The 24,318-nt window shown below is 40.8% G+C and overlaps 1 protein-coding gene and 1 long non-coding RNA gene across 2 annotated transcripts in view; one reads left to right on the top strand and one right to left on the bottom strand.

Annotated features, from left to right (window-relative positions):
- Positions 1-24,318, top strand: part of FAM155A (family with sequence similarity 155 member A) — a 772,046-nt gene that overhangs the window by 323,423 nt on the left and 424,305 nt on the right. The gene's annotated exons all lie outside the window — the stretch shown is intronic.
- Positions 19,597-22,670, bottom strand: LOC120393771. Its single transcript, XR_005592117.1, has 3 exons — positions 21,768-22,670; positions 20,771-20,906; positions 19,597-20,664 (listed from the first exon to the last, which is right to left on the bottom strand). It is a non-coding gene; the product is annotated as an uncharacterized LOC120393771 (long non-coding RNA).

Raw genomic sequence — 24,318 nt, 5'->3', positions numbered from 1 at the left:
ACCAGATGGATAATATTCATTAATTATTAAGAGTTAGAGAACCAGAACATACCTGTGACCTTCCAGGTCAGGCAAGCCCTAGGAAAGTAGGAATTACGTCTGCAGCTGATTAGTCTAACCTATTTTGGCCTGTTGTGCAAAGCCAAATAAAGCTAATCAAAGTTAAGAGATGGATGGAAAAAAAGTTCAGCATCAGCTCCCTGTGCCTACTTAAATATTGAAGGATCAGAGCCCCAGTCTTCCTCCAGCATGCTATGGCCAGAAAGGTCAGAAGAGTGTGGCCACAGAGACGATACATGTGAGTCTTGACCCTGCCAGTTACTCCTGGCTCCACATCTATGGGTAGCAGTTGTCCCTATCTTGTTTAAAATAACATAAAGTCCTCACCAAAAATCACCAAAAATAAACAAACCAAGCCAAAATGTAAAACCAATCTCTCTCTCTCGCGCTCTCTTTTTAGTCCTCCTTTTACTCCCTGATGCTTCCCAAGTGTGTAGAGTTCTGTCTTTCCCTTAAAAGCAACGAGGAGTCCGGTGGCACTTTAAAGACTAACAGATTTATTTGTTCATAAGCTTTTGTGAGTAAAAAACCCCACTTCTTCAGACGCACTGAGTGAAAATTACAGATGCAGGCATTATATTACTGACACATGAAGAGAAGGGAGTTACCTCACAAGTGAAGAACCAGTGTTGGCAGGGCCAATTCAATCAGGGTGGATGTAGTCCATTCCTAATAATTGATGAGGAGGTGTGAATTTCAGGAGACGCGAAGTTGCTTTTGTAGTGAGCCAGCCACTCCCAGTCCCTAATCAAGCCCAAATTAATAGTGTTAAATTTGCAAATGAATTTAAGTTCCACAGTTTCTCTTTGAAGTCCGTTTCTGATTTTTGTTGTTGTTGTTGTTCAGGTATGGCTACTTTTAAATCTGTTATAGAATGTCCAAGGAGATTGAATTGTTCTCCTACTGGCTTTTGTACGTTACCATTCCTGATGTTGGATTTGTGTCCATTTATTCTTTTACGTAGAGACTGTCCAGTTTGGCCAATGTACTTGGCAGAGGGGCATTGCTGGCATATGATGGCATATATAACATTAGTAGATGTGCAGGTGAATGAGCTCTTGATGGTGTGACTGATGTGGTTGGATCCTCTGATGCTGTTGCTAGAGTAGATATGGGGACAAAGTAGGCAACGAGGTTTGTTACAGGGATTGGTTCCTGGGTTAGTATTTCTGTGGTGTGGTATGTAGTTGCTGGTGAGTATTTGCTTCAGGTTGGGGGGCTGTCTGTAAGCGAGGACTGGCCTGCCTCCAAGGTTTGTGAGAGTGAGGGATCATTTTTTGCATTGGTATTCTTCCTGAAAACACCATCCTGGTTCCCATGGATGTAGAAGCTCTTCACGTATTCCAATATTCCACATGAAGATGGACTACAAGCTGTCAAAAACAGTATCCCTGATGAGGCCACGGCACACCTGGAGGCTGAGCTTTGTCCTCACCCACAACCGTTTCAGATTTGAGGACAACTTATACCTTTAAGTTAATGGCACTGCTATGGATACCCGCATGGCCCCACAGTATGACAACATTTTTATAGCTGACTTGGAACAACGCTTCCTCAGCTCTCATCCCCTAGAGCCCCTCCTCTACTTGTGCTACATTGATGACATCTTCATCATATGGACTCACAGGAAGGAGGCCCTTGAAGAATTCCACCTGGATTTCAACAATTTCCACCCCACCATCAACCTCAGCCTGGACCAGTCCACACAAGACATCCGCTTCATGGACACTGCAATGCAAATAAGTGATGGTCACATAAACACCACCCTATACTGGAAACCTACTAACCACTGTACTTACCTACATGCCTCCAGCTTCCATCCAGGACACATCACACGATCCATTGTCTACAGCCAAGCCCTAAAGATTCAACCGAATATGCTCCAATCCCTCAGAGACAAACAACTACCATTTTTACTTCATTTGATTCTACATTTTCTGGCACTATGTGTGAAAGAAAATGTGGAATCAAATGAAGTAAAAATCTTAAATGAATCCACATGTTCCATAGAATCTCTGTGGATAGTAATTCCATGCTCTAAGAAGAATATAACGGTAGGGATTTATTATCAACCACCTGACCGGGACAATGATAGTAACGATGAAATGCTAAAGGAGATTAGCAAGGCTATCAAAATAAAGAACTCAATAGTAGTGGGGGATTTCAATTATCCCCATATTGACTGGGAACGTCACCTCAGGACAAAATGCAGAGATAAAATTGCTCAGTACTTTTAATGACTCCTTCTTGGAGCAGCTATTACAGGAACCCACAAGGGGAGAGACCATTCTTGATTCACTCCTGAGTGGAGTGCAGGATCTGGTCCCTTCCAACCCTGATAGTCTATGACTGCCAAATTAAGTGTAAAAATGTAATAAGAAAAGCCAAAAAGGAGTTTGAAGAACACCTAGCCAAAAGGTAATAAAATGTTTTTTAAGTACATCAGAAGCAGGAAGCCTGCTAAACAATCAATGGGGCCCCTGGATGATCGAGGTACAAAAGGAGCACTTAAAGAAGATAAAGTCATTGTGTAGAAACTAAATGAATTCTTTTCTTCAGTCTTCATGGCTGAGGATGTTAGGGAGATTCCCAAACCTGAGCCATCTTTTGTAGGTGACAAATCTGAGGAATTGTCACAGACTGAAGTGTCACTAGAGGAAGTTTTGGAATTAATTGATAAACTTAACAATAACAAGTCACTGGGACCAGATGGCATTCACCCAAGAGTTCTGAAAGAACTCAAATGTGAAATTGCGGAACTACTAACTATGGTTTGTAACCTGTCCTTTAAATCATCTTCTGTACCCAGTGACTGGAAGATAGCTAATGTAACGCCAATATTTTTAAAAGGTTCTAGAGGTGATGCTAGCAATTACAGACTGATAAGTCTAACATCAGTACCAGGCAAATTAGTTGAAACAATAGTAACAAATAAAATTGTCAGACACAAGTGAATAAGGAAATGTTATTTACTTGTTCCCATAATATAAGAACTAGGGGCCACCAAATGAAATTAATGGGCAGCAGGTTTAAAACAAATAAAAGAATGTTCTTCTTCACATAGCACACAGTCAACCCGTGGAACTCCTTGCCTGAGGAGGTTGTGAAGTCTAGGACTATAACAGGGTTTAAAACAAACTAGATAAATTCATGGAGGTTAAGTCCATTAATGGCTATTAACCAGGATGGGTAAGGAATGGTGTCCCAAGCCTCTATTTGTCAGAGGGTGGAGATGGATGGCAGAAGAGAGATCACTTGATCATTATCTGTTAGGTTCACTTCCTCTGAGGCACCTGGCATTGGCCACTGTCGGTAGACAGGATACTGGGCTGGATGGACCTTTGGTCTGACCCAGTATGACCATTCTTATGTTCTGATGTTCCTAATATCTTTATCAAGCATTCTTAAAACTACAATACCCACCTGGCGAATTGAGGAAACAGATTGACAGAGTGAGACAGGTACCCAAAAGTCACCTACTACAGGACAGGCCCAACAAGGAAAATAACAGAACACCACTGGCCATCACATACAGCCCCCAGCTAAAACCTCTCCAACACATCATCAATGATCTACAACCTATCCTGGAAAACGATCCCTCACTCTCACGGACTTTGAAAGGCAGGCTAGTCCTTGCTTACAGACAGCCCCCCACCTGAAGCAAACACTGACCAGCAACTACACACCACACCACAGAAATACTAACCCAGGAACCAATCTCTGTAACAAACCTTGCTGCCTACTCTGTCCCCATATCTACTCTAGCAACACTATCAGAGGACCCAACCATATCAGCCACACCATCCGGGGCTCATTCACCTGCACATCTACTAATGTTATATATGACATCATGTGCCAGCAATGCCCCTCTGCCATGTACATTGGCCAAACCAGACAGTTTCTATGTAAAAGAATAAATGGATACAAATCTGACATCAGGAATGGTAACATACAAAAGCCAGTAGGAGAACACTTCAATCTTCCTGGACATTCTATAACAGATTTAAAAGTAGCCATACTTGAACAACAAACAAAAAAACCTTCAGAAACGGACTTCAAAGAGAAACCGTGGAGCTAAAATTCATTTGCAAATTAAAATGGGCTTGAATAGGGACTGGGAGTGTCTGGCTCACTACAAAAGCAACTTTGCCTCTCCTGGAATTGACACCTCAATTGACATATAAATTATTGGGAGTGGACTACATCCACCCTGATTGAATTGGCCCTTCTGAGGTAACTCCCTTCTCTTCATGTGTCAGTAAGATAATGCCTGCCTCTGTAAGTTTCACTCCGTGCATCTGAAGAAGTGGGATTTTTACCCATGAAATCTCATGAACAAATACATCTGTTAGTCTTTAAGGTGCCACCGGACTCCTTGCTGTTTTTGTGGATGCAGACTTACACGGCTACCTCCTGATACTTGTCTTTCCCTTGCAATAACATTCTGTCACTGGCACGTAAAACAGAGCTGAGGGTTGTTTTTAATGGTGAATGGGAAAACTTTCCAAAATCTATATTTAAGGATCTGTCTTTTATTGCAGTAAGTGATATGATCTATTGTTTGCAGGGGAAAAGAAACCACAACCCTAAGCCAAGCTTTTTGCAAGTAAAAAAATAATAATATTTCTGGTCTTTTAAGGAACAGCTGGAAATTCAGGTAAGTTTAGTTACCCTCAATTATATTTTGTTACTACTCTGATTTTATATTATGTTGTTTTATTTTGGATTGATACAAATATGGTGCTTTGAATCAGTACCTCCTTTGTAAGGCTGGTTACTTAGTAGCAGAGAATTTTTTCTGTGTATGTGTTTGCTGGGGCATGTTTGCTTAATAATGGTGAGGTGATAATTTTAAAAAGAGTCTACACACAGTATGTGTTTTCTAGCTTGATTTAATGAGTTGCTATGACATCCTTAGATTGGACAAATCTGTTATTGCACAACTTCATAATGTATCCTATGGATTGGATACCTTTTAGCAATGTGAATAGATATTTGCTTAAAGGCAGATTGCCATCTTTTTTTTCCCCCTGCAGTGCAGAGTAAGATAAATACTACTGTATATATCATATTTAAGCAATAAGGCCAACATAAGCCTTTTATCGGTTAGATAAGCATAGTCTGGGGGTAGTTAAGGTTTCCTGGTACTTTAAACAGTTTGGTCCTTGTATAACAGATAAAGCACTGCTACTGAGCTCATTGTTACTATTTCAAACTTGTGTTTTTAAGGGGGAAAAGGTATGAGCTTTTCTATTTCATTTGTCCATATTTCTGAATGCAGCTTGTATCTTTAAAAACAACCCACAGGTCATCATATAAATAGAAAAACATGTGAGGCAATCAGTAAAGCAATTGTCTGTTTTTATGAAATGGATGAGAGCCAGTGACTGCATTGTCTGTCTTCATAATGCAAACTCCAGGAATGAGAATCAGAAGGAGTGAGCAGCCTAACTGATTTTTATTTTCATTAGATTATCTGTACCAAGGAGTTGTGAATTTAAATAACATGACTTCTTGCTACTTGTGCTCTATAATTTAATCATATTTACTAACCCAAACTTACCCTGAAATAAATGTGGTTTTACCTATTCTAACTAGCCAACAAGTTGATTGTGCACCTGTTTTTGACAAATAGTAACTATTTACATACTACCTATTACATAAAGGTCTATGCTGGCTATACTGGAAACTGACATCCAGACAGGGCTTTATTAGGCAAACACTTTGTGATTATTACGGCTACAGTTTAGTCGCGGGTATTTTTAGTAAAAGTCATGGACAAGTCATGGGCAATAAATCAAAAATCACGGACTGTGACCTGTCCATGACCTTTATTATAAATACCCCAGATGAAATCTTACCTATGGAACTGCAGGGCGCTGTTGCTGTAGCGGGGGCTGGGGCCAGTCCCACACTGCTCGGCCTGTCTGCAGGGTCTGCAGCAGAAGCTGCTGTTTGGGCAGTCCCCCAGGCCAGCAGCCAGGAGCTGCAAAGCAGCGGCTGGTGTGGCTGGCCCTGGGGCTGCTGCTCCGACCGCCCACAGGTCCGCTGGTCAGGCGTTCCTTGGGGCCAGCTGCTGGGAGCTGCTGCTCCAGCCTCCGCCAGGACCACCCACTAGCCGCTGCTCTGGTCGCCCCTGGGTCCACTGCTCACACTGTCCCTGGGGCCAACTGCACCAGCCACTGCTCAGGCAGTCCCCAGGGCCAGCAGCCAGGGGTTGCCAAGGAGTGTCTGCTGTGGCTGGAGCTAGGGCTGCTTCAGCAGCGCCAGTGCAGCTGGCTGAGGGGCTGCTCCAGCAGCAGCTGGTGTGGCTGTCCCCGGGCTGCCTAAGAAGCTGGTCCTGGGGCCAGCTGCTGGGGCAGCCCTTTGGTCAGCCACATTGCCCACTGCAAAAGTCATGGAGATTGCAGAAAGTCACAGAATCCATGACCTCCATCTGTGTTGTGCATATATTATCCTGTGCTTATAAAGTGACTCAGCCAATCTTCTCTAGACACCCAAGGAACTGTATTTACACGTGTGCTAACCTACCTCATGAGACTTAGGGCTAGTCTACACTTACCAGCCGGGTCGACGCGGTGAGTTCGACTTCTCGGAGTTCGAACTATCGCGTCTAATCTGGACGCGATAGTTCGAACTCCGGAAGCGCCGCGGTCGACTCCGGTACTCCACCACTGCAAAAGGCGGTGGCAGAGTCGACCTTGGAGCCGCGGACTTCAATTCCACGGCATCTGGACGGGTGAGTAGTTCGAACCAGGGTACTTCGAATTCAGCTACGCTATTCACGTAGCTGAACTTGCGTACCCTAGTTCGACCCCCGCCCTTAGTGTAGACCTGCCCTTAAACATGTACCCACAACTCTTCCTTGTCCAGTATCTCAGGACAGAGTTTATTTTATGTTTTCTTCCATTGCTGCAAACAACTCATGATCAATATTACAACTTCAGTATCTTCTATATTTATTATCCCTTCTCTTATGGATTTATTATAGATTTACAAAATTGATCTTCAGTTTTGCACCTACAATGTATTGTGAGTGCCAGTGATAAAACATCTGTGTGTACCTGTTCTGTAGGCAAAAATGGCATTTGCTTTTGAAACAATGTAGTTTGAAATCTAAATGCAGTCAGGTCTGCCTACAGTAGATTTCAACTGAAATTGATTATGGGCATATACAAACTTAGTGGCTAAGATATATCTACTTGTGTTAGTATTCTGTTCCCACCACTAGAGTATCTGAATGCCTTCCTTTGATTATGAGATGGAGAAAAATCTCTCTCTTCGCCCGCCCCTCTAATCAGTGGTGTGGAATATTTATGTAGGTGACATATTATTGCTGGTTTAAAAAAGTAGATTTTTTTTTTCATTTTGCTTAGAAGACGTTGGGGTCCTAGTTGTCCTGACAGGCTCTTGGAGTTGAAGATTTGCAGCAAAGTGACAGAGAAGATCTGTCTTCTGCACACGTGCTTCACTCTGGAGATTGTTCTTGTGGAATATATTTGTCATGGGAGCATCATGATCATGCAAAGTGAGGTGGTACCTGAGGTAACTTGGGCCAAATCTGTGGACAGCCTTGAAGATGAGTACTAAACCTTTGAATTTCAGCTGGTATTCAGTGAGGAGCCAATCCAAAGGGACGAGAGCACATTGAGATGATATCTGATCAATGTTTTAAAAAGAAAAGAAAAATTAAGATATCCCTTACAGAATTAACTTTAGTATTACCGTAAAGAGTTATCTTGTATGCTTATTGCGGGTATGTTGTCCCTTTCCTGAAGCTGATGGAATCATCACTGGATTCAGATGAAATTTCCTGAGTTTAAAAGAGATTTTTTTCTGAAGAAGTTCATTTAGGGCCTAGGGAGTAGAAATTTCTTACTACTACTTCCTTCAAGAACTTGTTTCAGGCACAGCATGTGTATTCTAGCCCTTTGAGATAAGGAACCACTCCTCCTTAATAGTAGCCTACTTCACTTCAAAACTTCTTGGTGGATTAGGTGTATCTACCATTCCTTCTGTCCTCCTTACTGCCACTATTGTCAATAACCTCCTGTGAGTAGAAGGACCCAGGGCAGGTATCCCTTGAAGAAGAAGATCAGCTACAGTGTTCTCCTTTTCCTCCTCCCATCTCACTCCACCTTTTACTAATCACTTATGTAGTCCAGTGTGGAGTGAGAGAGGGGAGAAGGGGAATTTGAAGCTCTTCTGCTCTTGCAGTGGAATAACATAATGTTTTTTGTCTGTCTTCAGGAGATCACCGACAATGATCAAGACAGGTGGAGTTATTGATTGTGCCCCTTTAGTCTGAGTCTTTCAAGTTCAGTGAATTGTCTTTTGGAAAGGAAGTCCAGTTCTAATACTTTTTAAATGCCTTTAGTCCCCAAATCCTGTATTACATGCACTGGGTTTGGATGCTGAGAAATCTGCATTCCATTGGAGACCTCTCTGTCTTCAGCAGCAGGGTGTATTGGGATAGTTATTAGACCTTTTTCAGTACTGTGGGGACATCTCCTGGATAGTAATAATGTTGTCAGAAAGAAGGAAAAAATATCTACCTGCAACATGGAAGTAAGGATGAAAATTAGTGTAATCTGGAGAACCTCCAAAGCTCCACTTGTAAGAGATTTCTTTTGGTCTGGCCCTTCAGTGGAGTTTATAGAATTTTACAAGCCCGTCTCCTGCTGCTTAATAGTGCTACTACTAATGTATTTACCCCCTCCTTCAAAAAAAGTATTTTTCAAAATCAATATTTATTTATTTAAGCTCATGATCTTGGCAATAAGTGGCAAAATCTAGGTCCATCTGTCCCTTTGTCTCCAGTAACACACATCCTAACTGCATTGTTCTGACAGGGATTTTTACAGTAGAAACTCTCAGAAAGATATGGCTTGAGGGAAGACAATTACACTGTCCTCTAGTCCTTCCATTTATTGATTTCGGAATAAACACTACATTGAATTAGATTAAGGTTCTTTCCCTACTTTGTTCCTACCTTTTCTTTGAGCAAGTTGTGGATGCTAATATACATTAACACCGACACTTTCCTTTGAACTTCAAAAGGCTTTTTCCATGCCAGTATTTAACTAATATCCAATAATTTACTGTATGTAAAATACAATAAATTAAGGCCTCTGTCCTGCAATGTGATTTGCTAGTGCAGATCTCCATGCCCATTGAAAGTAATGATGCTCTGGATGCACAGATCCATTCTAGTGGGCCACACAGGAGGACTCAGACCCATCTTAGTATTCAGGTAATAAGTGAATTAAATACAGCTTGAGATACTGTTCACTTATTCCACCCCTAAACATATATATATGCATAATTTATTCTACAGAAACCAGTTTCCCTGGTTAACGACTTTATTTGCTCCAGTGTTGTCTTTATTACTATTGGCAGCCGGTATCAAGCGGAGTGCCCCAGGGGTCAGTCCTGGGGTCGGTTTTGTTCATCATCTCTATTAATGATCTGGACAGTGGGATCGATTGCAAGTGGGATCGGACAATGGGACCCTCAGCAAGTTTGCGGATGACACTAAGCTTGGGGGGAGAGGTAAATACACTGGCGGGTAGAGATAGTGACCTAGATAAATTGGAGGATTGGGCCAAAAGAAATCTGATGAGATTCAACAAGGACAAGTGCAGAGTCCTGCATTTAGAATGGAAGAATCCCATGCACCGCTACAGGCTGGGGACTGACTGGCTAAGCAGCAGTTCTGCAGAAAAGGACCTGAGTATTACAGTGGACGAGAAGCTGGATATGAGTCAACAGTGTGCTCTTGTTGCCAAGAAGGCTAACAGCATATTGGGCTTCATTAATAGGAGCATTGCCAGCAGATTCAGGAAAGTGATTATTCCCCTCTATTCAGCACTGGTGAGGCCACATTTGGAGTATTGTGTCCAGTTTTCAGCCCCCACTACAGAAAGGATGTGGACAAATTAGAGTCCAGTGGAGGGCAACGAAAATTATCAGGGGGCTGGGGCACATGACTTACGATGAAAGGCTGAGGGAACTGGGCTTGTTTAATCTTCAGAAGAGAAGAGTGAGGGGGGATTTGATAGCAGCCTTCAACTACCTGAAGAGGGGTTCCAAAATTGAAGGACCTTGGCTGTGTGGCAGATGACAGAACAAGGAGTAATGGTCTCAAGTTGCAGTGGAGGAGGTCTAGGTGGGATATTAGGAAAACTATTTCTCTAGGAGGGTGGTGAAGCTCTGGAATCGGTTACCTAGGGAGATGGTGGAATCTCCATCCTTAGAGGTTTTTAAGGCCCGGCTTGACAAAGCCCTGCCTGGGATGAATTAGTTGGTGTTGGTCCTGTTTTGAGCAGGGAATTGGACTAGATGACCTCCTGAGGTATCTTCCAACTCTAATCTTCTATGATTATATGATTCTATTTTATTTATTATTTGGATTATCTTTGTTCAGATTGACTTACTCCATGATGATGGTCATTGCCCAAACTAGCGTAAACCCACTTAACTGCATGGTAAATTTTGGAGATAATATTGTTCCAAATTAGGGTGACATTCTCTGTAAGAGAATAAAGGCTGAATTGTGTGTTTAAGATGCTCCCTAAGGCTGGCACAGTGTTTGCAGGTGCACACAGAGTCATGTCATCTGTGTAAGCCCTTTACCATCTTGACCTTTTTGGGTTTTCTAATGCCAGTCTTGATACTTGAATCTCCCAATCATTATACACTGGGAACAGGAAGACCAATACTGTGTCTGCCCTTGAAAAAGCATGCAAGTGGGGAAAGGGTCTCCTTTATTTTGCACCCAGGCAGCAATAGTTTGGCCCCCACCAAACAAAATTCTATATATTTGGCAGTGGGTATAAGGATCTTGAGCCAGTAGCAAATGTTTAATCCTAGGATTTGAATAGATTTTAGAGAGACTTTCATGGAGTACCGGGATTTACTTGTGCATGTAAATGTATGCATGCACAACTGATATTGGATGATACTTGTACAGGCACTGGATGATAGTGGTAGGTATAATCTACTTTTTTCTGCTATCTGTCTCCATTTCAGGTCCACTGGTGGGAGCATTTGTGTGGACTAGGCATCGGGGGCTCTGAGCAAGGTTGGACAACATAGTGCTTAGAACACTGACAACTGCCAGTAGTCCTGCCTGCTCAAACACTCCCAACATTGCTATTCTAGTGAGTCAGATCCAGTGGTGGCAGCAATAGTGGGGAATTTTTGACAAAAATGGTGAAATTCACACCATTGTGGGAAGCCATCTTCTAGTGAAGCCAGTTACATTTAATTAAAATCAATAAAACATTGGGTGTAAATGTACCCACTTATGCATAAGGCTGAACTGGTCCTATGTTTTTAGTAGTTATTTCTTTATACCCTCATTAGCTCATGCATTTTCAGAACTTACTGTCCATAGTGTTATAGATGGAAAGGGTTTATGAAATTTTTAAGTACCTAAAGGTAATATCCAATAATAAACTGATACTGCAGCTCATAATGGCAAGAATATCATTAGGAATCAAAACAATTGTAAATTAGGCTTGTTTCAAGTTAATTCTCATTTCTAGAATTTTTTTAAGTTATGCAACTGTTATGAAAAGTACTATCTTGATATTCCATATTGCAACTTATATGCAACATAGGTTTTTAAACTGAAAATATATTTCTTTCTTATCAATCATAAATCCCAGTTTGAATTACCAAATGTTACTTGAAAAAAATGTGGTCGCAGGGATTAAAGTAAAGCAATGCAATTTATCAATTAAAGAAAAATCATTAATATGTATTAATCAATCTGATAAGGTTTAGTACCTTAATTCATCCTGCACTTTAAAGTGGTTCATATAAGATTTCAAGACATAGATCCAGACTAGACACTTGATTATTTAAAAAACTGTAAAATAATGAATGGAAACAAAAAAATTACATAAACAAAACAAATAAACAATTTCCTTCCTCTTTAATGCTCCTTTTTGGAGTTGGAGTTATAATTTAAATCATGGGGGGCTGGGGTTATAAGCTAAATAATGTTTTGGCATTGATTTGCTCTTCACCTTTATGTGGCTTTGTGCGCCTTTATTTTCCTAAATATTTTTGCTGAGATCTTTTTCTCTGTATTTTTGTACAGCCTTCCCTTCGCTTCCTCAGTTTTTCTCTTTTCTTAGTTCCACTTTGCCTGCTTTGTTATCTCTGTTTTATAATCTGTGTTTTCTGTATTTTAGATAATTTATTTTCTTCTTCACTAATTCTTTTCCTTAGATTTCGCTCTTAGTTTTTTCCTGGTTCTTTTTCTTGTGATCTCTGATATCCATTTTTCTCTCATGCCAGTTTCATTTTACTGATATGTTTATTTTGCCTGTCTCTCTCACTGTAAAAAATATTCCCTTTTGCCTTTCCCTTATTTGTATCTCTGCTCCACCTTTTTTGTCTCTTTTTTTTTGCTATTTTCTTCTCTTCTTTCTCCTCAATCCACCTGTTTTCCCCTTATTCTCTCCCTATCCCCCACTTTCTCTCATCTCTGATCCTTTCTGCCTTCTCATTAATTGGTTAATGGGCCATAACCGGCCATTGATCTTCCTACAGAGAATCTCATTGATTTCTAGGGAGGTTCCAAATGTAGATCAATAGCAGCATATGGCCCAATGTTTGTAGAGTGTTCTGGTGAGAAAAATACTGTATTATTAGCATTTATTATTTATATTGCAGTAGCACATAGGAGACCCTTTCCTTTCTCCTTCTAACATTCTTTATGCTTTTTCTGTCTTCTCATCCCTTCATTGTTTTTTTCCACAGTTGGCTGCACGGTGGTAGCTCTTTCTACATAGTGATTAAAAACAAATGTGTGGGGGGGGACGGGAGTAGACAAAATGTATTCAGACGCAATCACAGATAAAACTGAGATTCATGTTTTCATTGTTGTCTCTCACTATGGCACTTAATATGGTCTATGCATCTAAATCAAGATGAAGCACTGCAGTCAATGGCAGAGATAAGAGCTTTTCTTGAATCTTAATTTTGTGTGTGACTATGTGATTGAATCTAAGCTCTCATTTTATTTTTTGGTTCATATAAAACACAGCTGGCTCAGTGGGGAGAATGTGGAGCTGGGCTTGTGTGGAAGGCAGGAGAGGAGTTGAAAACCAGGGGAGATGAGAGCAGTACCCCTGGCTTCCTGATGTTGGCTCGGCAGCATCAGTCACCCTTGCAAGCCCAGATGCAGGGTGACCAGGCAGTTGCTACCACTGCGGAACAAAGCTCCTGGGATCCAATTGATAAACCTTATGGCAAGGTTCCAGAGTACTGAACAAAGGATAGTATCTTTTCTGTAGGTTGGTTGGAGTTTTCTAACTATGCTGTAGAATTAAATGGTAAATTACATCCTTTTCAGGAAGCTTAAAAGAAAGGACTTAATTCTCTATTAAATTCTATAGGTTTTTAGAGAAATCCCTATAGAATCCCCTTGATCCATCATTATTAAATTGTATAGGGCTTCTTCTTCCACAAGGGACATACAGGCTGGCAGTAATGAAGAAAGAAGTGACTGTTCATGGGGATTCATCAACTCCTTCCCTCTCCACTTTATTCAGAAAAATCGAGAATAACAAGATGGTAACTTGAGAGACAAGGTGGGAGAGGTAATATATTTTATTGGACCAAGATATTGCCTCACCCACCTTCTCTTTCTAATCTCCTGGGACCAAAATGGCTACAACTACACTGCATACAAGATAATAAATGTCAAGCAATGCTGACCTACTTTCCTTTTTTCAAGGGGGTTGGTAAGCAGTTCCAGCATGCTACCACCATCTTGTTCATGTGATCACAATCAGTGTCTGCATGGAGCCATTTTAAATCCATTTTTACAGGCAGCCATACTTTGCTACAGATATTTTTAGACTGTCCAAATTTCTTATTTTTTTCTTCATAATTTATTTTTAAATGGAAGAGCTGGTAATTGCTGGGTGGCTGGCAATCCATCCTTTTAGCAGGACAATGTGAAGGGTTAATAATAATATGTTTTTCTTATAATATATAACAGTTTGCTCATTGCTCATCTGTGGTAGGCATAGAGTTGGCTGTTTGGAATAGCTACATTTTATTACAGTTATTCTGTAACAAGGTATCAAATATTAGTATAAAGCATTTAATTCATTTTATTCTAAAGAGATTATCTGTATGAAATATTCAGTATGGATTAATTTATGCTTTTTATTTAGACTAGGATGAATAAAATAAATGGAATTAAAATTATACGAGTAAATGCTATTTCAAGCCCTCTAGCAGCAGGAAATAACTTTATAACAAAATTACGTAACAGCTGTTATTGCCAGTGATCAGCATGATAACATTTTCTCTCTGCTTCTCGTGCGGCAATAAGGGTTATTTAACTGAGCTCTCCTCAAGGACTTGTACAGAGAGAAGAAAGCAGAGTTAGGGGACATAAGGGTTATGCAACTGCTGCCTATTAGTAAGTAAAGTAATTGGTAACACAGTATGGAAGTGTCCTTTCATTCTGACCTGGAAATGTCATCTGAGTACGAGTGTCACTGTAAAAGCCCAGGTAATTTTTGTCTTGAGCCATTAGTATCATTGATTGTAGTGATAGCAACTGATTACTGTTATAGGGTATGCCTGCCCTGTAGCGCCCCCTGCTGAATCAGGGTGACACAGCACATACTGCCTTCCTCAATTCCTCTTCTCAGGAGGCCAGGAATTCCACTTCACTCTTGATGCTTGATTCAATAATTCCCTTCTTTAGCACTTGTTTATTACAAAACTTCCTACAAAAGGGGCCACAACAAAAGGTGCTTCTGGCTTTTAGGTTCTTCTGAAGGCTGCTCTCTAAGCCCAGTCCCCTCATGGTTCTCTCTCAGTCTTTAAGTCTTTTCTCATGGCAGGAACACCAGCTCTCTTCTTGGCCATGGATAATTCAATAAATTATTATCCCTCTCCTTACCAGGAGTTTCCAGTTCTCCTTCTGGAGCTGAGTTGAAACTTATCTCCTTCAGCTGGCCCCAATTACTCCTCAGGCTCAGATGGTTTGACAGCTTTCTATTGCTGATGGCTGCTCCCTGCTAGCTCAGGGCCCTGCAGGAGAAGGCATTGTTTATATTGACCCCTTCTGTGGATGAGGGGAAAACACTGGACGTGTTATTCCTTGACTTTAGCAAAGCTTTTGATACAGTCTCCCACGGTATTCTTGCCAGCAAGTTAAAGAAGTATGGGGTGGATGAATGGACTATAAGGTGGATAGGAAGCTGGCTAGATCATCGGGCTCAACGGGTAGTGATCAATGGCTTCATGTCTAGTTGGCAGCCGATATCAAGCGGAGTGCCCCAAGGGTCGGTCCTGGGGCCGGTTTTGTTCAATATCTTCATTAATGATCTGGAGGATGGCATGGACTGCACTTTCAGCAAGTTTGCAGATGACACTAAACTTGGAGGAGTGGTAGATATGCTGGAGGGTAGGGATAGGATACAGAGGGACCTAGACAAATTAGAGGATTGGGCCAAAAGAAATCTGATGAGGTTCAATAAGGACAAGTGCAGAGTCCTGCACTTAGGACGGAAGAATCCCATGCACTGCTACAGATTAGGGACCGACTGTCTAGGCAGCAGTTCTGCAGAAAAGGACCTAGGGGTTACAGTGGACAAGAAGCTGGATATGAGTCAACAGTGTGCCCTTGTTGCCAAGAAGGCTAGCAGCATTTTGGGCTGTATAAGAAGGGGCATTGCCAGCAGATTGAGGGACGTGATCATTCCCCTCTATTCGACATCTGGAGTACTGTGTCCAGTTTTGGGCCCCACACTACAAGAAGGATGTGGGAAAATTGGAAAAAGTCCAGCGGAGGGCAACAAAAATGATTAGGGGGATGGAGCACATGACTTATGAGGAGAGGCTGAGGGAACTGGGATTGTTTAGTCTGCAGAAGAGAAGAATGAGGGGGATTTGATAGCTGCTTTCAACTACCTGAAAGGGGGTTCCAAAGAGGATGGATCTAGACTGTTCTCAGTGGTGCCAGATGACAGAACAAGGAGTAATGGTCTCAAGTTTGCAGTGGGGAAGGTTTAGGTTGGATATTAGGAAAACCTTTGTCACTAGTTGGGTGGTGAAGCACTGGAATGGGTTATCTAGGGAGGTGGTGGAATCTTGTTCTGTAGAGGTTTTTAAGGTCAGGCTTGACAAAGCCCTGGCTGGGATGATTTAGTTGGGGATTGGTCCTCCTTTGAGCAGGGGGTTGAACTAGATGACCTCCTGAGGTCCCTTCCAACCCTGATATTCTATTCTTCTATGATTCTCTCAGCTCAGATGGGTGAGAGGGGAGTCCTGCCCCACTCTCTCTGCAAGGCTCCAGGTCCTTAAAGGTAAAGTATCAGGATTCTTTCTAGAGCTACTTCTTCCTGGTACCCCTTTCCTGTCTTCCCATATTTCCTCAGGCTTTTTGTGTTAGACCACTCCAAACTCATAAAGGGCAATGTCATATGATGGGCAGCACTGACTAGAAATCAGTACTGCCCTTAAGAGGCAGACTAGACCATCACAATCACTAAAGGCTAAATGTAATAAAATAGATGTCCCACTTAAATGGCATGGATGCTCCATGGAAGACCATACAGATTCTGTCCACATAAGTAATTTAATAAATATGCACAGTGACATTGCTTGAACAACTGGTGCAAAGCAGTGGTGAATCAGGCCCTTAATATTACTGAAGGTATGAACAAAATTGGAAAACAGTGAAGATGAAATGTTTAGGCCTGTTTTTCAGAGATGTGAAGGATCACATTGACTTCAATTCCCATTGACTTCAGCTACAATTTGTATGTACTCTGCACCTGAAAATCTAGCCTGACATGTTTCTTTTACAGTATAATTAAGGTTAAAAACTAAATTATAAAACCTATTTAATTAAATTATTATTCCTAAAACCATAAATGTTAAAGGTAAGCATCTACCTTAAGCGTGAGACAGAAAAAGTCATATTTAAAGATGGCATGTGGTATATTTGGAAACTAAAATCACGTAGCTGTAGAATGTGCTGATAACTTTTTAACAATTCATGGGTGAATTCCTGGCTCCACTGAAGTCAATGCCAAGCCCCACTTTATTTTCGTGATATGAGATATTTTTAAAAGTAAAACTTTTTAAAAAAATTAGTGTAATGTTTTAAAAAATATCCGGAGTAATCTTACACTTATGGGGTCAGTTCCATTTTGCAGGAGATTAGAGGGTTGTTTGACATCACCAGAAAGTTGCATCCAGGTATGTAGCTCCAAGTGGGAACTAGGAGACCTTTTGTGAGTCTGGACTTCATATGTTCAGCACATATTTAAAAAAAAATGTATTTTATGGCAACATTGTATTTCTCACTTATTTTGTTGTCTGGTTACTGCCTTAGAGTATTGAAGATCATTCAGTATTCAGAAGTTGAGATATTCGTATTCTCAGCCCTAAACAACATTTTAAGAATGAATTATAAAATCCTGGAAATAAAGGGAAGGTTAATAGAAATGAACACAGGCCTTCATGTATAACAGTGCTAGCAGCTACTACTGTGATACAGAAAAAAGATAAACTTGTTTCAGCAAACTGATATGTAAGAAAATGCTGTAAATTAAAATCCTAATTAAGTACTATGCAAGATGTTACGGAGTCAAGATTAATACCATTCATTTTAGAAATCGCTAATAGGTAAAATTAGCTGGGTTTAATATAATATTCGATGTGTGTTTATATATAATATGGTGTTTTCCTCCAAACAGGGGTCAAGTTCAGGGTCTTGAAGCAGGTAGCTTTTCTGATATTGGAGAGAAATTGATATCATGGAGTAAGGTCTGGTACAACTTGTTTATTTCCACTTTGTACATATACTTAGCTATACTTAGTTCACAAGTCTTGTTCTTCTTAAACCAAGAGAAACCTGACTGCACTCAGGCAACACTCGAAAGCTCAACTCAATCACCCTGAGCCAACACCAGGAATAGCTGCTTCTGTTGTTGTTCCCGTGGCTCTACAACCATCCTCCAAACTGCTACCCAAACTTCCCTTTTTTGCTGTCCTATCACTAGGGCTGAGTGAAAAAGTGCAGTTAAAGTGCAGAGTCGAGGCAAATTCAAAGTGTAACTTATTTTACTTACACACATACACAAGTCCTAGAACAGAGGCGGTCATATATATCATGAATGACAATCCTTTCCTTCAGGAATTTCTGTCATCCCCAGAGCTCAGTTCCCAGTGAGCAACCCTGCCTCAAGAGTTGATTTTAATCAGAGATCCACTCAGAGAGCAAATTCTCCTGCTGCTCTCTCAGCTCCCATCCCCCAGAATGTTGCATAACCAAACTAACAGCAATAGAACATGTCTTCCCAAGGCTTGTTTATATACTAAGAAAAACTTGGGAGACATATAACAATGCCATCTGATGATACCTGCCATTACAATGTATTTATATTTAGATTGATAGTTTCCTTTTTTCTTCTTCTTCTAATTATTATTTCTTCTCAACCTTCTTTTCCTTTCTTTCTTGTAGCTTCTGTACTTCATTCAGAATTTTAACAGAATGCCAGTCTTTTCATTAAGTAATTCCTAGATCACTATTATCTTACTGGTTATTCAGAATAGGCTGCATCAGCTTTAAAAATTTCAACCAATGCAGGATTTGAACCATGGGAAACTGAGTTTAAATACATTTGGTAACTACCAATTTGCAGCTGGACTCTCAAACAAGGGCAAGAATAATTAGACATGTTGTTATAATTATAACAGTCATAAAGTACATAAGATTGTTCAGCCAATTAGATTGCTCGGTTGGTTGACACCTCTTTCTTTGAAAATAGATTCCATCTGGTGCAATGGAATGCTCAACATTCTGATGTAGAAAAGACAAATGATAGGAGGTGATAAGTTTAGAATAAGGATGGGAGAATTAAATATTTATTGGTATGTACTCTTATATTTATAACACTTCCTCTACCTGAAGCTATGTTGTCATTATAAAATATTTATATTTGCTCTTTAGGAAGAACCAGGTGCCAATCAACTGCAGATGATACTTGATATAAGCAAAACCGCTCACAAGGGTACTTTGTTATATTAGGAGAAGACAGACAGGAAAGCCCAGTGTTCAGCAAACTATCTATTACACAGCATTTTATTTATTCCCTAGATGAGGGGCTGTCCACGTGTAATATTTTTGAGTATTTCAGATTGTTTTATGTCTGTCACTTCCATGCTCTTTGTATCAATGGGCCCCTTACAAACTCAAGTCATACTCCCTAGAATATCCTTTACTAATTCGACTCACGTCTTACTTAGATATTGCACTTTCCTAGGTCCTGGTAGTTGAGGAAAAAGGAGAGTCCACTAACAGCTTCACCTTCTCTGTTTCACCAGCAAGCCAACAGTCTTTGAGTAAGAAGTTTGTAACTTGCTTGAACAATGACTAGCTTGACTGTGCGTCCCCCAACTCTGCAAAGGATATTTTTTTCAGATTATTGGATGGTGAAATTTTTGACTTTGTCCCAATTTGGGAAGGGAAGATTTTTTGAAATATAGAAATTTTTTGTGGAACTGGAAAACTATTTCCTATCCAGCTCTAGAAACAATATTGACCCAAAATTCAAATATTGTTGGATTTGCTGATCTCATGTAACATCAATATTCATTGCATTTTGTTGGCTTTTTAAGTTTCAGCAGAATGGCCAGCCATTAAATACTTGATGTCTACATTCATACGTCCCATCTTACATTTACGTCTTCTCCAGCTCTTGCCAGCAAGCTAGTTGCTTTTCATCTCACTTGAATGTTCAATGACTATATTGGCTGCTCACCTTTCATCCCTAGTTCTGCTAAGGAAACTCCACTTTAATGTCAGTAGTCTGCTTTAGTTGGGCCTGCCATTGTTCTGTAACCATGGCAACAGCAACACATTGAGTTAAGAGGGTATTAGCACAAACACTTACTGCAGTGAGTGACTTCAGTACTTTCTAGTCCAACAGATTGAAGAAGGGACAGATGAAAGTTACACAACATTTTGGTTCACAGTTCAATTCTCTTCACTCATGCAAAACAAAAAAACACACCAAATTAATTCACACAAAAGTAGTGTGAAAATTCACTGAATTTTTTTCTCCAGCATCTCGCTCTTTATTCAACACCACAACGAGAAAGAGAACAAAGGAAAGCTTTCACTGAGGTTGTGCTCTTCTCATCTTCAATTACTTCTGTAAACCTACTTCCAATAGATTCAACCAACTTGACCTAACATTTCTGGGCAACTCATATTTTTCCTCCAATCTTCTCAAAATTCACTTTGCTAAATTGTAGGCTTGGGGATAAATAAATTACTTTACTACCAACAAAACATACTTGTTGTGCTTTCTACTAGATTCTCTGGTGGGTTTTTTCCCCCTTTCTCTCAAACTAGATTCATATTCTGAATGATCAGATCTGGCAGCTGCCCAGATACAACAGCTCTGCCAGCTCCAAGATCAACAGCCAAGCTATTAATATTCATATTGTGTCCCATTTTTCTCCGTTGTGCATTTAACTCTCTGTGATTCAGAGAGATCTGTTGGGAGCAGTGATGTGGGAGCTCCTGCTCCACACAGTTCTACCAGGGCCCTACAAAAGAGAAGAGGATAATACCGTTTTTAAAGGCATTGGTTTACTCTAAACTGTAGGGAGGTTTTGTTAAGGATTGCCTAGACATAAGCAAACATAAACTTACAGAGAGAATGTACCCTGATTTTCAGTTGCATTTTACTGTGTTGGATTTCTCAGCTTCATGCCAGAAGAATGAAATACTCCATATGATTGATAAAACTTTTTACAAGATGAGAAACTGCCACCTTCCCCAAGGTCACCTATTTAAAGCATAGTGAAAGACACCACATATAAATAGGGAAAGCATGGTAGCAAATAACTCTTCCTCAGTAATCAAAGTTAGAAATAGATTGCATGCAGATTCCCAAGTAGAGATGGTTAGGAACTTTTCAGTTGAACATTTATTTGCCAGAACATTCCAATTTGTCAAAATTGAAACTTTTTAAAGAAATCTATGAGTTTGGACTAAACTTTTGTCAGATCCAGGATGGAATATCTGGTCTAAGGAAGCCTGGGAGGTTCAGGTTCAAATCCTGGAATTGCCTGATTAGAAGTAGGGATTTGAATCTCTTATATTCCATGAGTGCCCTAGCCATGAAAATATAGAGTTGGCCTCTGTCCTAATCTCTGTTCCACTTTATATCCATAATCATAGATTCACTGGGCCAGAGAGAGAGACTGACTCTATAGATCAACGGTTAGGGGATTCACTTGGGTTCTGGGAGACACAGGTTTAAGTCCCTGCTCTGGCTGATTAAGAGTAGCAGCTTGACCTAGGTCTTCCACATCCCAGCTGAGTCCCCTAACCACTGGGCTGGAGGCATGGCTCTCTCATGACCATGTAGTTCCTGTCATTAAAAGCAAACAGGGTTGTGGTGGGAGTTCATAAGGTTGCAGAGTAATTTTCTGTTGTTCAGCACTATAGTTTTTGATGTTTGTTCCACACATGCCCTCACTTGGACATTCATGCCTAGCTAGTTTTTACACAATCTGACTCATCTAGACATGCTTCTATCCCAAGATGTGAATTGTGTATCCATCTCATGGTGTCAGCTCTTAAATTTGATGGGATTACTGGTTGATCCCTTTTAAATAAAACTCCATCTTTCACACCAGCTCACCTCTCCCTTTGATAGCAGGGGGACATCTTCTGTGGCTGTTGCTCCAGGAAAGCTGGACAACCCTGGAGTAATTTTAATGACAGTAGCACCCTCAAACTGTTTAGTGTTTTGTTGGATTGCCTGGAGCCTCCCATTGGAGGTATAAAGGTATTGTAGCATGTTGATAGGATCTCCTTCCTGTTCCATTGAGCCATCTGTGTTGTACTTTGGAAAGTATAACCATTAGCAGTGTATCTGCCACCAGAAGTGAGTTTCCTGAGCAGTACCATATCCTCACTTCATGATGCTGGAATCTCAGCAACATGTGTTACAGTCACTTGGGTGCAATCAGCAATAGCTTCTTCATGACACTTTCTAATGGGTTGTGAATAAATTGCCTGCCCACCTAGTGCCAAAAGGTGAAGTGATGGAGTCCATTCATTCCAAAGAGCACAGCCAGCAGCTCCTTTTCTATATGAGTATATTCCCTCTTTGTGTCTGTCAGGGCTCTACTAGCCAATGCTCTGGACTGCTGACTTTTCATTAATGATGCACCCTTATATCCCTAAACCTGAGCATTTCTTTAATGAGTCTCAGTTTCCCAGGATACAGAGTCCCTCCGAAGTCAACAGATGTCCATGGTAAGGAATCTCTACTCTCTTCTGCTTCAGCTTGTCTGCATTCAGTGTAATATTTTGCTTGCAGCACCTGTTTAGGAATTGTCACAGCTTGCTCTCCTGGTCCTGGATTGCTTCTTTCTTTTAATCTCTTTCCTTTACCATAAAAATGACATCAGCAACAGTCTTGACTCTTGGGACTCTCCATACTGTCTGGCTCGGTTTACACTGGAACACCTTTGGGGCTGGGCTAATGCACATAGACATTGGTACACCGCAGTACCTGCCAAAGGGTGTGACAAAAGTTGCCAGGTTGCTGGATGCTTTATCTAGCTCAATATTCCAGAACCAATTCTCGACATCACAAACAGTGAACTCTTTTGCCATGGATAGATCAAGTAATATGTCCTCAGTTGATTATACTAGGAAGTGATTTCTTTTCAAGGATCTATTCAGTGGTTTTGGACTAATGGAGATCCTCAGTTTAACTGGGAGTTTTCTCACATTACTAAGCTGCTGATTCACTCATCTACTTTCAACAAGTGCAACGATTCCCCTCCTTTGCAGGCTTGCTAGTTTCTTCTGCAGCGTCTTGACCCGCTAATGGAAATCCATATTTCAGCAATGTTGTGGGCTGTATGTGAGGATCTTATTTCTAACTTCAGCTTGCCTTTTAGGTGCCCATCTGCTTGAAATATGTCTTTATATTGTGCTGGAATGCTGGATGGGGCCCACATGACTGTTCTCTCCCCTCTCTCACATTGAGGATATTCTGGTGATGCACTGTGATCAAATCCACAGCTTGTACTACCCTGCTGCCCAGCAGTGGGTGGCACTCGTGTGTCAACTACTTTAAACTCCAAGTAATCACGTCTCTTGTTTTGTGGGTTTCTTACTGACAGCCTACATTTGCCTATTGGTTTTATTTTATATCGCCATTACTTGGTCACATTTCTGCAGTCTAATATTGCTGCTCATCAGTGTGCAGGGATTACATTGTAGCTGGCTGTGCACAGTCTCTCCTGTAAACTGGAATCACATGTCCTATAAATGAACTTGTCTTTAATTATGAAATCTTTAATGTCCCCAACGTTGCATCTGGATGCCAGAGTTCTGAGCTCTGTAATGTTCCCTCTTCTGCTTCTTGATTTCAAGCTAAAAAAAAAAATCACACACAACACCAGTATCTCTTTACAGTCTTATTTTGTATGGGGTCACGGTGCTCATCAAACACCTTTATCAGCTGTTCCAGTGTTTTGGACATTATTCCTGGAAACAGTGTCTCATTCACTTCTCATGCCTTTGTCCCAATGAGATAGTAAGAAAGCTTTACTGTTATTTTCCCATCTTTATCACCCATAGTCATTTCTGTATACAGACTCATTTCTTGCTTCCATACTTCACGCTTGTGCAAGGTTTTTTTGTCTTGAAATGCAGCATTGCTGGTGGTCTGAATCCCTCCATGCTCCTTGTTTTCTCTGTTTCTAGGTGCTGATTTGTTTTCCTGTTAATCACACACTCTCTTCCTTGTTGTGATTCTCACTGGACTGACTGATGCCAATATGTTTCATGTACCGCGTGCTGGGTAAGAACATGAAAGCACTCTGTTTCTAAAACTAAACTGGCTCTTTATTAAGAGAGCTATTTGCAGAGATACTGCAACTACAGCTAGCATTCTAGCCATGTGCGCACACAGACTGACTTCCTGATGCCTTTCATAAGCTCTTCCTTCCTGCAACCTGGGCTCTTCCCTTCAAGTGCCATGAAGGTTTCTACAGTGCACTAAGCTAACCTTTGTGCTGAATGGGTTGACCCAACACCTAGCAGGCATACATGGTCTTCTGGGGCTTATGCATCCCAGAAAGCCACGCATCTTTACAACTAAAAAAGCCGTTATTTATTTAGGTAAGGTATAAAGTTAATCGTGTAGGATTTTCATTAAAGAAGCAGAGTGG

This window comes from Mauremys reevesii, linkage group 1 (genome assembly GCF_016161935.1).
Source record: "Mauremys reevesii isolate NIE-2019 linkage group 1, ASM1616193v1, whole genome shotgun sequence".
NCBI lineage: Eukaryota > Metazoa > Chordata > Testudines > Geoemydidae > Mauremys > Mauremys reevesii.
The sequence above is the reverse complement of the archived record's forward strand: the minus strand, read 5'-3'. Positions and strand labels throughout refer to the sequence as shown.